General features: G+C 44.3%; 2 long non-coding RNA genes across 2 annotated transcripts in view; one reads left to right on the forward strand and one right to left on the reverse strand.

Moving 5' to 3' along the window:
- LOC122460600 overlaps nucleotides 1-1,224 on the forward strand; it is a 15,280-nt gene extending 14,056 nt beyond the window's left edge. The window contains exon 3 of the long non-coding RNA XR_006282017.1: nucleotides 1,014-1,224. This is a non-coding gene — a long non-coding RNA (uncharacterized LOC122460600). The remainder of the gene's footprint in view (nucleotides 1-1,013) is intronic.
- The window catches only part of LOC119857710, an 18,521-nt gene extending 2,968 nt beyond the window's left edge, over nucleotides 1-15,553 (reverse strand). Inside the window, exons 1-3 of the long non-coding RNA XR_006282016.1 lie at nucleotides 14,912-15,553; nucleotides 13,808-13,878; nucleotides 13,281-13,544 (exon numbers count right to left, since the gene is read on the reverse strand). This is a non-coding gene — a long non-coding RNA (uncharacterized LOC119857710). The remainder of the gene's footprint in view (nucleotides 1-13,280; nucleotides 13,545-13,807; nucleotides 13,879-14,911) is intronic.
- Between the last annotated feature and the right edge of the window lie 475 nt (nucleotides 15,554-16,028).

The raw sequence follows: 16,028 nt of genomic DNA on the forward strand, positions 1-16,028 counted from the left end.
GCATATGAGACAACAAAAGCAGACCTGTACAGTCCCCTCCTTGCCAGTCTTGGTATAGGCTGAAAGTGGGTGAGACGTCCCTGTACCACTGAATGCTCCCCTGGGAGTGCTCTAATTTGCTCTGTGAGCCATTTTGTCCCCTGCAGCAGCCTGGAATCCAGGGGCTGGAAATATGGCATAAGGTGGATAGCCATCTGTCTTGGGCAGGTTAGACAGAACAAATCCTGCATCTTGCCAGGGGGTTAGACTAGATTAGCCTTGCAGTCCCTTCTTTGACCCTTGCGGTCCCTTCTAGCCTATCCCTATCATTATATAACAACCTTTTCCCTGCCTCCTTCTGGGCTTCACCTTCTGAGCTGTGCCTCTCCGGAGACCTATATATCCAGATCTCTTGGTCAGGCTTCCATACAATCACTCCCAGGCCTACCGACAGAAATTCCGGGCCTCAGAGCCAGAGCCAGGGGCAGAAGTGACGAATCTGTCACTTCTGAGACCGCGCACACTGGCCAATCGTGCCGGCCCATGGGGCCTGGAGCGGTCTTGGAGCCCTGCAGCACACCCAGGCAATTTAAAAGGGCCCAAGGCTCCCCACCGCCACTACTGCAGCAGCAGCCAGGGGCCCCTGGGCCTTTTAAAGTCACCCGGGCCCTGGGCAATTGCTCCCTTAGCTCCCTCCATCGGCGGGCCTGATCACTCCAGTGCTGCAGCTTGATTGATCACACCCGAATCTGGATCACACCCGAATCTGACATGAATCTGGAATTCTAACCACAGTTCCTGGTACACAGTTATCTATACCACAGATACAATATGCTCTTGGCTTTTTCAGGAAAGGTACAGGGCAGGTATAGCAGGGATAAGAGCTGACTGAGGTGCATTAATGGAGCAAGGAACGTTATCCAATGCCTGCCCTCACTATAGCAGGGCTATTAGCCTTTCACTTGCATCTGCAGGAAAACGTATCTTTTTTCTTTTTACATTACTGATCTTCTTGTAAAAATGCTGATTTCCAGACTGAAATGGATATAACTGGGGTAGACCATAGAGTGTTTCTACTTCGCGAGCTGACCCGTGTAATGAGATGGTGACATACAGGAGGACTGGTTACGCACTGAACTTTCTTTCCTGACTCCAGCCTATGCACGGGTAGGTTATAGGTAACACAGTGGGGTAGGTAACAGAGTATATAAATCACAGCAGGGTTTGATCCAAGAAATACATTACTAGAAGTAAAGCAGTACTTGTGGCACCTTAGAGACTAACAAATTTATTAGAGCATAAGCTTTCGTGAGCTACAGCTCACTTCATCGGATGTAGCTCATGAAAGCTTATGCTCTAATAAATTTGTTAGTCTCTAAGGTTCCACAAGTACTGCTTTTCTTTTTGCGAATACAGACTAATACGGCTGCTACTCTGAAACCTGTCATTACTAGAAGTAGTAATTTCAGAAAAGATGATCGGCACCTAGACTGAGAACAGTAATGGCTTGGTCTTGCACCCATTGAAATCACTGAGAGTTCTGCCCTTTGTCCAGGATAGCAGGCTCAGGCCCTAAAGCTGGAAAACTCAGTCTTATACCTTCAAATAGATACTATTAAATGAAGCACTCTGTGCAATTCTCCCCTGTTTAGACCCATTGGGGGAGGGCAGGTCCTACATATATTTCTGAGTAAAGTACGTTTGTATTTGTGTTTGTAGGTTGCAGAGCAACTCCTCTCTGAATACCCTGGTTTCTGAGTGCTCTGCAGATACAGTAAATCACCTTTATTGACTACAGTCATTCACCATTGAGCTCCCAGTGACAGTGCTGCAGACTTTGGGACTGGCTACTGTTCAGGGTTAGAAATGCAGCTGGATCTCTTCCTCATTTAAAATCAAAATGAGAGACAAGCCCATGTTTGATGTTGCTTTCAGTGGTTTTTAACAGAGAGGCAGATTCTTCATCCTGACTGAGCTCTGATGATAAAAACATAGGAATGTCTGTATTGGGTCAGACCAATGGTCCATTTAGCCCAGTATCCTGTTTTTCTGACAGTAGCCGGTACCAGATACTTCAGAGGGAATGAACAGAACAAGCCAATTATCGAGTAATCCATTCCCTGTCATCTAGTCCCAGCTTCTGTCAGCCAGAGGTTTCAGGACATCCAGAGCATGGGGTTGCATCCCTGACCATCTTGGCTAATAGCCATTGATGAACCCATCCTCCATGAACTTATCTAATTATTTTTTGAACCCAGTTATACTTTTAATACAAGAACCAGGGGACACCAAATTAAATTAATAGGCAGCAAGTTTAAAACAAACAAAAGGAAGTACTTCTTCACAAAGCTCACATTCAGCCTGTGAAACTTGTTGCTAGGAGATGTTGTGAAGGCCAAAAGTATATAACAGGATTGAAATAATACCCAGTGCCTCTCCTCCCTGTACAAAGTGCATATTTAGACATTTCATTTAGGGTCTCATCCTATGAGGTGATAAGTGGCCCTCAACTCCCACTGTCTTCAATAGGCGTTGAAGGTGCTCAGCACCTCACAGGACCAGACCCTTAAAGCACTATCCTATCCAGCTTGCCCAGCTTCATGCAGGAGTAGAAAGTATTCCCTCGGCATTTGAGGTGACTCTTAGCTTCATCCAGAAAAAGCTAAAACTACACTCAACCCTTCACTCCACATATGCACCCTCAAACTCCTATGGAAGCTGATGGGTGTCTGAGATGCACAAAGAATGTAGGAGTAGGCCCATATTGTGTAAATATTTTCCATTTGAAAACAATCATTTGCCTCCCCAGTGATTTACCACAGCACAATCTGTAATTTTTCTGATGAAAATTAGCAGTAGCAGTCGGCTGGACATGGCATGACTCTTGGATAATGAGGAAGCTTTGCTAGTGTACATTTCTCAGAACTAATATTTACCTAGACTACTTCAGATTTCATAAGCTTTGAGAGCTATCAAATCATATGCTGATCAGACTGGGTGAAATTCACTTTAGCCACATATAGTCAGATTAATTCCTATGGGCTAGAATAGTGGCTGCTGCCCCTCCATGTCTCTTGCACAAGGTGTTAGGACCACTGGATCCACACAAAGGCAGATCCCACTGCCTGTTCCCTGACTTGCTCCCAAAACCACCTTCTGCCAGGCTAGATGAGGCTGGCGTGTGGGCCCAGGCTGGGGCATACACTGTGGGAGAGGACACTCAAAGCAGATACTCTGCAAATTGTTCCCCTGACCAGCTGCCCTGCAGTGGCACAGAAGGCATTGCATAGTTCTTCACATGAAGGTGATTTTCACTCTTTATAGCTATTAGGCCAAATTCTGCTCTCAGTTGTACTCATACAAGTGCAAGGAAGTTATTAGTCCTGATTCTTCTCTCACACTGATCTTACACTGATATAACTATAGCTAAGTAGGAAATAGTTTTCCTGTCCTGGAAAAAATGTCAAGATTTCAAAACAATTTCCCATCCCAAATAAAGACAAAAGTCAAAAATTTCAAAAATTTCCAATCACCCCCACCCTCCAAAAAAATATTCAGTTCAGGTCAATCCAAACATTTTATTTAGATTTTAACCTTTTTGTTTAATTATTTTAAACTATAAATTAACTTAATTTTCAAAACAAAAAGTCATTTTGAACCAAAAAATTGAAACTTTTCATTTCAAAAATATGGTAATGGGATCTTTTGACTGTTTCAAAGTGGGGGGTTTTTTGTCAAAACTTTTTTGAAACAGGAAAAGCATAAAAACTGACCATTTCCTGTAAAAACCTGGTTTTGATAAATCAACATTTTCCAACAGAAAAGCATGTAATTGAAAAACTTCCAGCAGCTCTGGATAGAACTCCATTGATTTAATCACTTATTCCTGATTTACTCCAGTGAAGGAAGAGGAGAATCAGGCCCATTGGATTGGTATAAGCATTTGGCCCACTATTTGTTATTGGATCAGATGTGTGATCCACCCTGGAGTGAGCACACAGACATGTAGAACCATGGATGCATGTAACAGGCATATTGTCGCTGATTCAGAGTTACTCTGTTCCTGTGTTCAGTGCAGAAACAGAATGGGAGGGAGGCCTTTAAGCCATCTTTACCCTGCCCATATTCTGGGGTAGTCAGAGTCTTGCCCAGGCCTTGCTGTAAATTAGAGCGGCCTAACTCTAGTGACCCTATGGACCATGAGAAGTAGAGACTAGCCAGAGTGTATTGTGCTCGAGATACACACTTCCTCCTTACCAGAGTGTCCCTTTCCACTTCTGGCCCACATCTCACATGGTTGTGGACTTTAGGGGTTATTTCAATATAAATATTATACAGTAGTAATAGCACTGCCCGCCTTCCAGTGTACCAATGTCCCACAGCACTATCTGAATTTTCTTTTTATTTATCTGTTTCCCTAACACTGACATTGATTTTAAACTTCTTGGGCCCATGAGCCCAAATCAGCTTATCCTGACTCAATGCCAGCAGAGTTAGGCTCCATGTGCTGGTAATACAGCCTAAGAGCCGTATCCACCAGCTCTCCACTCCCTGATACTGGAGCAGCATACAGGGGCACGAGAGAATTGGGCTCTTTATGCCCATTTCAAGAAGGTATGTTGTAGAGCAGACAGCTTTTCATTCTAGCTGCTTATGGGCTTCAGTGTCAGACTTATAAATATTATTCCATTTCCTAGAGCTGTGATTGGGGAGATGGAATAGAAGAGATAGGCAAAGATTCATGTGTTACTTCTGGATTTATGTTTGGAGGAAAGACTGTAAATCTCGCAGAAAGGCAAGAGGCAGGACATTTTCTAAAACACCAGGATGAACCTTTTTACCTGTGTACATTTTTAAGACCTTAGTTTGGTCTCTTTCCCCTCCTCCTACTTCCTTTTGGATTCTAGCATCTGTAGTGCTGGTGCAGGGAAGAAAACTCAACACTGCTGTTGAGTTAATGATACAGGAGTTTGTAATTGCTGATACTGGCTTATGTGGTGGAAGCTGTCTTGCTCTCTTTGTCACTTTGTTTTTAATTTCCTTTCCTAAAAAAAGCATCTTATTGCATTGCTCAGGTCTGGATATTTGTAGCCAACTTTTCAAAAGCAGCCTCCAATTTTGAGTGCCACAATTTTTGGATGCCTGACTTTAGACACTGGGGGCCTTTTTTCAGAGTTGCAGAGTTCCTGCTGCTCTCATTGACTTGAAGATGGAGTTTAGCATGCACAGTACCTCTGAAAATCAGCTGGGCACGTTTTCAAATTTTGTTCTTGAGTTTTTTTCAGGCTATGATATAACCCAAGCCACAACACTGATCTTCATAACTGAACTTTTCAAAATTTCTGGATTCAGGGTTTTGATTTGAGTCTCTCCTACTTTTTTGTATAGTGATTAATATTCCTATGTTAAGAAAATGTCACATAAAGCTGGTAACAATCATTACATCTGCCCAAGAGTGCTGTGTCCCACTCATCATAACAACAAGACCTTTTCTTGCTCCGTATTCTATCTTATGTTTCCATATGATATTTTCTATCTGTTCTTAGAGCCCATAATCCAAAATCTATCAGAACACTTTTGTAGTAAGGGGGTGTAGTTTCCCTCTGAGACTGACAGGGCCTGGGCTCCGAGACTATTGACTGTTTGGCCCTGCTTGAGGGCCAGAGCCATAGACTGTTTGGGGCTCCACCCTGCCCGAAGGCTTTAGCTCCAGAGACTGATTACTGCCCAGCCCAGCTCAGAGAGCCTGGGAACCAGAGGCAGCTAATTTTCCCCTTTCCATACTGCCTTTCTATGAGACAGCAAGGGGGCGTGACCTCCCTCTGAGACTGACAGGGAGTGATGGCCATACACGCTTACATTTTGAATATGTGTGTGTTCTACTTTGCTTGCCTGGATTTTCTACTCAACAATTTTGTTCAATCAGCAAATGCAGCCAGTTTTAAAATTAAATCTGTCTTCACTCTCCAGGTCATTTTCCAATTTTTTAAAAACTTTGCAAGATGAATAAAACTGCCTCTGCCCTGTTGCATCCTGCTGCATATTCCTTCACTGCCTGGACTTCTTTCCTTCTTCTGACAGTCTCTGTTTTCTTCTCCCTAACCCAATTATTTTTCTATTTTAAAGGTTCTCCCCCTTCTTCCACATAACCAAGATACCATGCTGGTGAATGTAATAGATAGATAGATGCTGGGAGGGAGGGTCCATCCTGAAGGCCCAAAATATTGGCATCTCCCACCCTCCATTTAGCCTCAGTCCACCCTTTCTTGGGGAGCTGGCAGAATCACATATAAGTCAGCTCCCCGAAAGCTGCCTTTGAAATTCTAGCAGAAATTTCTTAGCTTATATGCACATGTTTACAGTCATTCTCACCATCTTCCTTTTCATCTTCTTGCTCTGATATTTTAGATGTCTAATAAGCTGCCTGTTTTGCCTTTAATCACACAGCAAAATCCCCCTTCACCATTTATGCTGGACTCTTTTTATTGCCACTATATTCATTACTAACTGATCCACAGAACCTATTCAGCACATAACCCTCATTTTTTTTGTTTGAACATCATCCATTTTCCCTGTGGGTATGTTTCTTTCTTGCTCCCTCTATCTCATCCCATCCCATTAGCTCTCTGTGCTGAATAGTCTGTTCCAGGACATCAAACTTTAATTTAAAGTAAAGAAGATGATCAATAAGCTTAGCAAACTGTCCATGTCAACCTCAGCGGTTTGACTCAAAGTGTTTTATATGTAATTTCAAGAGCATCCTCATTCATCCCTATGATGTGGGAAATATCTACTGCTGGCTTGGCCTGCTGCAGCTCAGCATGCTGGTTGAGGAGAATGTGAACCTCCTTTAGACACCCATACTAGTAAATAGTACAAAGCTGTACTGGGTCTGAATGTGAGGGTGTGTCTACACAGCTATTAAACACCTGCAGCTGGCCCAGGTCAGCTGATTTGATCTCATGGGGCTCAGGCTGCGGGGTTGTAAAATTGTGGTGCAGATGTTTGGGCTCATTCTCCTCAACCATGACAGGGAAGGGTCCCAGAGCTCAGGCTCCAGCCCCAGCCCAAATGTCTACACCACAATTTTACATCTCCATAACTGGAGCCCAGGGTGCCAAGTCAGCTGACATGGGCCAGCTGTGGGTGTTTAATTGCTGTATAGACATATCCTTAGTGTCTTCTGAGGCCACAAAAGCCAGGACATTTGGGACAAGACTTCCAGTCACACAGGGAGTGTTGAAAAACCCCTAGTTAGAAGATTAAAATCAAAGTCTGTTAGGGAAATAGTCAGATACATAAAAAGAACATTCAGATGGTGCTGTGGGACATTGGTATACTGGGAGGCAGGCAGCGTTGTTACTATTGAATAACATTTATATTGAAATAACCCCTAAAGTCCACAACCAGGTTGGGCTGGCCCCATTGTGATGCACAAACACATAAGAAATGACCATCACTAATAATAATGACCATCACTACCCTAAAGAGCCTATAGTAGGGTTGCCAACAGTCCCTTATTTTTTCATCTCTGTACAAGATCAGGAGTTTCTGAGAGATGCAAAAAGCAGAAAGAAATACTTTTGCTGAATGTAGCTGAGTACTGCTTATTTATTATTATTATTATTACTATTAATAGCAATAATAATAATAATAATTACTAATATCAGGAGGCAGGGTGGGGCAGGGATGCTAAGAAAACAGTCCCTTATTTTTGAAATACGTTAGCAACCCTAGCTTACAGTGTGGTGGAAGTTTGCCCTGCCACTACCCTGCACTTGTTCTGTAGATAAATAGACAACTCCTGGCTCCTGCTTAAAATAGTTTTAACTCACTCCTTGGGATGATGATTCCCACCCCCCACCCCAACTTTAGTCTGTGGTGGCAGGATAACAGGACAAGCAGACCAGCTATTGCCCAACTCCCATTTTTGCTGCCTGGCATGGGCTGAATGGAGTTTTTGGGATGGAAAGAGGATGTTGGGGAGCGGGGCAGTATTCTAGCAATACATTGGACACAGCTCCTGGCAGGGACTGCCTGATTGCACTTCCTCATTGATGTGGGGGCTGAGATAACTACTATTTAAGCCAGCAAACAGCCAAAGCTCGCTGGCTGCTCAATGAGTTTCCTGTCTGCAGCTGTCCTTGGTCCCACTTCCTGCCTGCCTATTCCTGTGCCCACTTCAGTCCCTACCCTTCTCCATCCTTGACACCCCTGGCTCTGCTTTCTGACCAAGTCTGTGGTTCACCCACTGATATTCGGCTTCTGATCACTGGCTCTGACCCTTGGCTCTGCTCTCAGTTACATCCCCAGTTGTCCCATTGCCCTGATTCTTGACTCCAGCTCAGCTCCGCTCTCACCTCCAGGCCAGACTACCCTCAGGGCTCTGACCATTAGGCCCGGTCATGCACGTCCCAGTTATGTTCTTGACAGATTGAGCAGCCCAAGAGAAAGACTGAAGACCAGGCTCAGCTGTGAAACTGAACCCCTTTAAGGCATCCCTCTTTCTGATGGAGGAAATGGAAACCTTGCGGAGGCTGCAGATCCAGATCATGGCCCTGCAGGCACAGATCTCACGACCTCGGGCCCATGTTCCTCAGGAACCAAAGAGTCCGCTGCTGGCTCAGTTTGATGGTGACCACAGGAAACTTTGCAGCTTCCCGAATCAGTGCCGGCTCTTCTTCACGCTAAGACTCCTGTCATTGCTCACTGACCAGGCCCAAGTAGGGCTCATTATCAGCCTGCGAGGGCAACTTGAGGAATTTATCCAAGCCATGGTGATTTCAATTAACCAAATTGTGCCCACTCTGCTGAGAGGGCACTTGAGAGCCTATGCCAAGGGAACAGAGCAGTTCCTCAGTTCGCTGAGGAATTCCAGCACTTAGCAACCAACACTAGGTGGAATGAGGCAACACAGCACTACCGTTTCTGGCATGGCTTGAATGAAGAAATTAAGGATGAGCTGCCACAGAAAAAGTCACCATTCCACCTAGACATGCCCTGGTCAAACTGTGCATCAGCATCAACAATCGCTTAGCTGAATGCCAACTAGAAAAGGAGTCCAGTTTTTGACCCCCACAAGCCAACCAGATTCGACCCTACATAACTGACTCAGAAAAGAGCTGGCGACAAGCTTTTGACTTATGCCTATATTGCCGGGAACCTGAGCAGTACATCCAGGGATGCCCCATTAAGACCCGTGTCCTTTGCCGGTTGGGAAAGCACCTTTTTTCAACCAGTACCCTGGCCATTGGTGGCCAATGAACCACCATCTTCCAACTTCCTCTTCAGTTATGCCATTTTGCTCTATCTGAGGTTGAACTGAGGGCATTGGTGGACTTGGGGTTCTGACAACTTTATGGACCTAGGATTTGCTCAGACTCATAACATCCTCAGCATGAGAGATCCCTGATTAACTCAGCATAAGAGCAACCCCAATTAGGTGGAATCCAATGATGCGTTCCCCACTCTCCTCTGGCCCAGTTACTCATCAAACAACACCAGTGACTATGACCACCATCCAAGCCCATTGGGAAAGATACAATTTGGACTGATATGCATCCAAATTTGGACACTCCCCTGTCATCCTTGGTATTCCTAGGTTTCCCACAACTCATGCATCCAGTGGGGCTCACTCAGAGTGCACATTACCTCAAGATTCTGCTGCCAGTCATGTCTTCCAAGGTCAAGCATCAGAGCAGAACCCACTCACGATGTAGCGGCTGAAGGGGAGGGGAGACTTTAAAGCTAGAAGCTGCCCTCTTTGTCACCCCTTCCACCATGTTGGGTATTCCAGAGAAATATTGAGACTACACTGATATCTTTGACAAAAGGAGGGCAAATGTTTTGCCTATGCATCACAATTATGATTGTCCCATGGAACTGCAACCCGGGCCTGACATTCCCTTCGGCCATATTCACTCACTTGATAACTCCAACACCCCTATCAACTTGAATTTGCATTTGCACAATGGTCTACTATATCATGGGAAGTGCCTTTGCATTCCAGGAGGTCAGCCCAAACTGGAAGTGTTGTGGATGTGCCATAATATGCCAGTGGCTTGGCATTTTCGCTGCTATAAAACTCAGGACTTAGTGGTATGATGTTTTTGGTGGCCGGGGTGAGTACTGACATGGCAAAGTATGTCAGCTTCTGTGACTGTGCTGTTGGAGTAAGTGCCTACATGCTAAACAACAGTCTACTTCAGCCTCTGCCCATCCCACCTCAATCCTGATGTGTGATCTCGTTGGACTTCATTGTAGAAGTATCTTGCTCCTAAGATCATAGTAGCAGTTGATCTGTTCACTAAGATGGCATGCTTTATTTCTATTCACTCTCTCCCCACCACTCAGGAAACAGCCTGCCTTTTCCTAAACCATGTTTTTCAGCTCCATTAATTGCCAACTGGAATAGTGTCTGATCGGGGCCCACAATTCACCTCCCGGTTCTGGTGTGAACTCTGTAAACTCCTAAGAATTGAACTTTTCACCTCCTCAGCCTACCACATGCAGACCAACAGGCAGATAGAGCAGGTAAATCAAATCCATGAGCAATACCTCTGATGCTTTCTTAATTACCACCAAGATGACTGGTCACTTTCCTGCCATATGCCAAATTTGCTTATAATAACTCCATCTGTACCACCATCCAGTATAGTCCATTTTATGGCAGATATGCCCTCACCTCCATCTAGTCACTCCTGCATACTCACAAGTTCCTGCTGCAGCAGACCTCATTACCCACTTTCACCAAATTCACCTGGAGCATCTGGAAGCTGCTCAGGAAACACACAAGTGTCATGCCAAACCTGCCAATTTGCACCAACACTAAGAGTGGGGGATAAAGTCTGGCTGTCTGCTAAACATCTCAAATCCTCCCACCCATCTGTCAAATTAGACCGTCAACACCTGGTTTATTTGAAATTATTGAACAAGTCAACCTATTAGCATTTTGACTCCAGCTGCCTGAATCTGTGAAAGTCCACCAGTTTTTCTTGTGTCCCTATTGAAGCCCTACACAGAAAATCCCTTCCCTGGCCACTCCACTCTACTACTTCCTCCCTAAGAGGTTCAGGGTCAGGAAGAATATGAAGTCCAAGAAATCCTGGATTGTAAGCGAACCTGAGATCTGCTTTACTCCCTGGTGGACTAGGAGGGTTATGACCTGGAAGAACAATCTTGGAACCAGAAGGGAATGTCTATGCTCTGGAGCTCATACTCACCTTTCATCAGAAGAACCCAGAAAAAACATGTTGAGGATCTGGTCCATGTTCTGAAATCCCCCCTCCCATACACAAACCCCAAATGTTAATATTTTGGATAATATGGATCTATCAACTGCTGGGTTGAGTTTTGCAAAATCAAAACCCAAGCAACAACTTTCCACAAAACCACACCCAGCAGACTCATCTCATCTCTGCTGTTTGTGCCAGAGCTTGGAGTCCATATGTATTTTCAGTCTATTAGAAAAAAGAAAAGATCTCCATCCTATTCCTGTACATTGTCCCCCGTGTGAGAATTTACAGCAAGAAGCTTGGGTCACTATGACCACTCAAGCCTGAACCCAATTGGGTGTCCCAATAAGTTATCTATCCATAAGGCCCTACGGTCTAACATTCAGGCACCCTGGGTAAATCTGTAATCTACAGTGCTTTGTGTCCGAGAGTTTACAGAGGCAAGACTACATCCATATCCTTTATTTTGAAAGTACCTGTTTTATATCAGAAGTCGCATGCCTAGCTGAGCTGTAAATACACTCTTGAGCTTCCTGTGCTAATAAAATGAACTGGGTTGAACATAATTGGTGAGGTAAATGAGCTAGTTAGAATATATTCAATATTGTAATGTACAGCTGGTCACAATGGTAGTTCACATTTCCTATCCTCATCCCAGACTGTCTACACTAACAGCAGATGAATACTTAACTGGGGGATGTTCCATTGCTGCATTTACAAACTCAAGCTATCAACTATTAGTTGGAGAAGTGATATGACCCAATACTATGTATGAAGGAGGAGGAAGGAATTAAAATTAATACCAAATTAATGCTGGGGAATTTTTGGCTATCAAAGAGTATGCTCAGAAAGCCAGGATACAGAAGAAAGTGACAAGGAGAGCCTGTGAACCAGTGGAATACAAAGTTTATGGAATCTTGGGTGATGGAGGCTGATGGTTTCAACAATCAATCCTCTTATCATGATGACATTATTCCATTTGCTTTAGGTCTTCTACTCACAATGCACTGTGGATGCAAGACCAGGGCACCTACAGAAAATAGTGGTCCTGGGGATGTAAAATTCAGTGCACCCTCAGCCAACACAAAAAGGGCTTGCATCAGTCACATAACTCATCCATTATTTTTCCATGCCAGTTCTCTGCTTGGAGCAAGTATCTGCAATTTAGCATTCGAGAAAAGGGCAGTTTCTGAATAAAGACCCCAGGTCTCTCTTCTTTTATAGATCAGGTCTTCCTAGGGCAGTCAGAAGTCAGTTCCCTAACTCCTACTCCCTTCCCTCCACCTCTTGCCTCACCAGAATAGGCCTAAAATGATCAGCTGGCCACTATATTTAACTAGAATGATTGACAATCTATTTTTTTGCTGCTGGACAAAGTTAGGGGAATCTGCTGGGTGCATGAGATATACACTGCAGGCAGCTAATACCTCACAACAGGCTTCATTGGGTAAGCGTTGTGAGAGGAAATCCTTGAGGAACAGTAGCTAATATTCATGTTCTCAGTGCTATGGGAGGAGTTGCCAATTGCCCATGTTAGAGACTGATAATCCACACATGCAAGTGGTAGACTTAGTTATTGAAGGGACCAGGTAGGATGTTCAGACTAGGAGAAATCAGCAGTAAAATGTATATAGCTGTGATGCAAACTGTTTGGGGGAACTGTTGGTAGGGTCCCCAGGAAACCTTTTCAAAGCATGTTTCAGAACTGCAAGCATTGTCGTCTCTTACTGAGTAGCGCAGAGTGCCAAGCAGGCCCTTACAAGACAAGCTATAAGTTTCTAAAGGCATTTAGCTCCTAACTGACTCTGGGCAGGAAATTACAAAACGGATGTTGAAATGTTGCCCTGTTGAAAAGTTGTCATTTGAGTAATGGATGCTTTATTTCCTGTTTTTGCTGAAAGGTAAAGTGCAGCATAATTAGCGAGTGAGAAAGCAACCTTGGCAGCCAAACAAAAAAAGCACATTTTGGGCGCCTGAGCCAATTAAAATTGTTTACACAGCCACTGAACAATATTTTCTCCAAATAATTATGACTGGGAGAATTGATCATAACAAAGCTAGGCTTACCCGTCACAAATCTGATCCTGCAATGTGCCTTCAACTCCCAGGGATGTGAATGGAAGTTGAGAGCGTTCTGCAACTCTCATCATGCAGAGTTTGGGAGAAGGGGAGGTGGGTGTTAGAGCCGAACTCACTCCTATTCTTTAGGTTCTGGGTAGGATCCCAAACTGGAAAAGATTAGATGTACAGTACTTTCTGGATCTGGTTCAACTTCTCTGGGGAGAACCGCTGTGCTGCTCTCAGCTAATTACAGTTCAAGATGGTGGAAGTCTGAAAGCAATAGATATTGAGAGATTTTTGACATTTTGGGCATTAATCTCACATGATTTTGGCTGTTTAATATGAACCCAAACTTTAATTCAACCTCATGTCTAAAATGTAGATTAATTCTAATCCTGATTCAGAGTCAGATTGAACACTGCTTCCTCAACTCAGTTTTACATTGAAGAGGCTAAAATTCTCTCATGCTTCTATAATAACAATCTATATCTTTAATAAACCTACACATATACTTTGAATCACCTGACCCGCACCTCTTGATGCTCACTCAGGCAAACGCTCAGCTGGATGTCCTAGCTGTTTCTGTGATGATTGGCTCTTCTTCCTAGGAACAAAATAATGCATCCGATGGAACCAGGAGTCCAGATAAATATCATTGCTTTTTGCCATGATGTTAATATGCTCTTCTTATGAAATAACAACAATATACTTACCATGCATTGGAAGTCTCTCACGCCTGGGTCTGTATTCATACACATACTTTATTTACTATATTTTTATGTATGACTTCTCCCCATTCTCCTATTTTAATATTTTCTTTGGTTGTTTCTGAAGTATAATTAAACCAAACTGTGAAAGCTACTACAGGATGACATACTCTGGTAAGGGTGCTATACAGAGTCGGTAATAAGCAATAATAACACACATATATACACACATTCTGGATGCTGCTTGTGTCCAGACTCGTACAGGGTTGTATTTTTTGTAAATAGGATCTGCCTGCTGCCTATTTCTGCCTTGCACAGAGTTGTGCATGTGTATGTTTTAATTATTAGGTATGTCCTGTTTTGTTTTGAGACTTTCAAAAAGAAAAATGAACTGGGCGTAACCTGCCCAGGGAGAGCTATAAAAACAAAAACCTCTGGTGGGTGTGCAGTCTGTTTTGACTTGCCCTTGGTTTAGAGCACAGAGAACAATTGGGAAAAACATGCTCATAGATCAAATTTGCTGGAAGCAGAAATCCTGGGCCAAGGCGCCAAACACTGGAGAAATTTGAAGTGCTTGGAGGGAAAGTTAGGGCAGAAAGAAAACAGACTCATTTGAAAATACTCCAGGAAATGTCAAAGTGGTCACCACAGAGTTCAGTTTATAGGATCTTGATGCATGGGTTCAATTTCCATTGATATCTGAATTCCTGAACTTCAATGGGAGTTGCCCACATAGGGCTACACTGTGGTTTTAGTAACCACCGCAAAGCATGCAGAATGGGGAAGGATGCAGAAGGGCACTGTCACAAATCTGTCCATGGTAGGGCACCCCCCTTAGGCAAAGTGGGGAGTACATCTACATGGGTCCAATTACTCCACCCACACACCAGCAGACACTGCAGGGTGTCTTTTTAGTGGGTGAATGCTTACCTTATGACTGGGGCCTCTTGACTGTCTAGTCCCCTCTCTGTGTCCCCCTGATGCCACCAAACAGCTTATAGTCAGCAAAAGGGGTTAAGCAAAAGAAAGGTAAAGAAAAGCCAGTAAGCAGCTTCCACCAGGATATGGGCCTCTCTTACTTCAGAGGGGCCCTGGGAGTGTCAGTGTCCCCTTCAGAGTGCACTGGGCTCCAGTGCAAGCCTCCGTTATTTTCCCCTTCAGCTCAGGGGCTCTTCACCCTCCTTCTGCACAGGCAGGACTTTGCAGGCTGCCAGTCCTCTCTCCAGGGCTGGAGAAGCTCAGCAGTCTGTTCCCTTCCCAAGGTTGCCACCATCTGACTGGAGTTGCCTCTTTTTAACTCCTCCTCCAGTCCTGGCTTGATTTTCAGGTGTGGTGGGGTAGGGCCACTCTAGCCCAAAGCCGCTCCTTAACCCCTTCCATGCTAGTGTGAGGTTTATATACCCTGTCGCAGGCCTCCAACCACTGGACCATCCTTGGCCATCCATTTTTTACAAGGTCTGTGAGGGAGGCTGCAAGGGTGGCAAATCCTGGCATGAGGCGCTAATAGTATCCCCAGACCCAAGAAGTCAGCCAGATTTATTTCTTGATCGTGGGCACTGGACAGTCTGTCAATGCTTGGAGCTGGTTGACTGGTGGCTGCAGACAGCCTCCGCCCATGGTGTATCTCAAATAGGTGACTTTGTGGTTCCCTATTTTACATTTTGCCAGATTAGCCATTAGGTGGGCATCTGTGAGGGCCTGGAGAACTGCTATAAGGTCTTTATGTGGCTGTCCCAATATCATTGTCTACAGTCAAGGTCATCCCAGTAGGCAGGTGCCTGCTGCCCATGTGGCTGAATCCAGTACAATAGCCTCTGGAAAGTTGCCACTGCCCCATGGAGATCAAGGCATGAACTGGAGTTTATACAAGCAGAAGGGCATGGACAAGGCCACCTTCTGTCTGGATTCTGGCATCAATTGTATTTAACAGTAACCTTTCAAGAGATCTAAAGTGGCTATATATCAGGCCACTCCCAATTGTTCTAATAGTTCATCTACCCTTAGCATCAGGTAGTTATCAAATTTTGATATTGCATTGATCTTGCAG

This window comes from Dermochelys coriacea, chromosome 6 (assembly GCF_009764565.3).
Source record: "Dermochelys coriacea isolate rDerCor1 chromosome 6, rDerCor1.pri.v4, whole genome shotgun sequence".
NCBI lineage: Eukaryota > Metazoa > Chordata > Testudines > Dermochelyidae > Dermochelys > Dermochelys coriacea.